Here is a 1,689-nt window from a genome sequence, read left to right on the forward strand (position 1 = left end):
AGAGTATATGCATCATATATATATATATATATATATATATATATATCCTATCCAGAGCGAGGCCTCGATATGAAATTAAAGTGCGAGGTTGGAGTTTATGGTCACTTTTCGATCTCCTATCCTCATCTCGACCGTTCAGTTTTTAGCTACTAATGTATAGATCATCTCTGCAAAATTTTAGCCAAATTGATGGTCTTTAAGGTATCTGACTCGCTTAAACCAATAGACGAACTAAATCTGTCTAACCTGAACCGTACTAGCGTTAAGGTAGTTATCAATGCCTTAACGACCATCAATTTGGCTGAAAGTTTGCAGACATGATCTATACATTAGTACCTAAAAACTGAACGGTCGAGATGTGAATATGCGACCGAAAAGTGATCCTAAACACTAACCTCGCACTTTAATTTCAGAGTGAGGCCTCGCTCTGGATAGGGTGTGTGTGTGTGTGTGTGTGTATCATGCATAAGACTACCACAGATATCAACAGTAAGACACAAAATGCAGACAGATACAGAAAACAATCACAAACATCAACAAAAGAAATAAATTCGACTAAAAATATTCAACTTTTTCAATTATTCTTTTTAGATTTGGATAAAACAGGACCCTTAGTAAGTCAACATTGAAATTCTAACATCTAGGCATTCAATATTAAAAATACCTAAAGACTTGAACATGTAATCAGATAAAATTGAACATCAATCTCCACTGAAATGACAAAGTACAGTACCTTATCAAAAAGTGTGGGTATGCTTAAATCTACAAACAAAGAAAACTCATTTAATAAAATCCAATAAAAATTTGGACAATGTGGAACACTTTTGAAAAAAAAAAAAAAAAAACACGCGACATAACTAGGCAACACGAAGTACAGAAAATTAAATTTAAGCTACATTTAGGACCAAATACTTAACAACCATGCCCAAAATCTTCAGGAATTCAGTTAAGAAATAGAAAATAGTTAATAGTAGCTATTATTGCTTTGCTCCTTTTTTTTTTTTTGCAATCCTTTCTCCTGGATGTTCTTTGTTTTTTTGTTTTTAACAGTTCATTTTCTGTTTAACCAGAGAATTGTTGTTGTTCAAGCTAGCCATGAAAACAACACAAGTTACACAACACCTAAAAGTCAATCAGGCAGAGCTAGTTATAAACATTTTTACTAATTATTTCAGAGCATCTGTAAGATCATGTCATAGACGATTACTAACTGCAGCATCAAGTAGGAGATGAGAATTTCACCTCTTCTGGACTAAACTGAAGGAGCATACCAACTACAGGTAATAGAGCTTCCCCTTCACAAATTTGGGTAAACAAAAACTATAAGTATTCCAAACGTCACTTGTATCTCGCTAGATGATCATTTGAATATAGTTAAAATTAATTATTGTTTGCTGAGACAAGGTATGGTACTTGTGGGTATCTCATACACTCATTTACTACTATTTGAACAAAAAATTATAATTATTTGAACCAAAATTACAACATTGAGAACAAAAGTTACCATATTCATTTACACTATTTCCATATAATTAAACAAAAATTACAACATTGACAACAAATTTGTTCAAAAGCTTATAACAATGTCGTAAGAGGTGTAATTACCATTATTAGAACTAAGATTACAACATTGACAACGAATTTGTTCAAAAGCTTGTAACAATGTCGTAAGAGGTGTAATTACCATTT

The sequence above is a fragment of the Rosa chinensis genome, chromosome 5, assembly GCF_002994745.2.
Source record: "Rosa chinensis cultivar Old Blush chromosome 5, RchiOBHm-V2, whole genome shotgun sequence".
NCBI lineage: Eukaryota > Viridiplantae > Streptophyta > Magnoliopsida > Rosales > Rosaceae > Rosa > Rosa chinensis.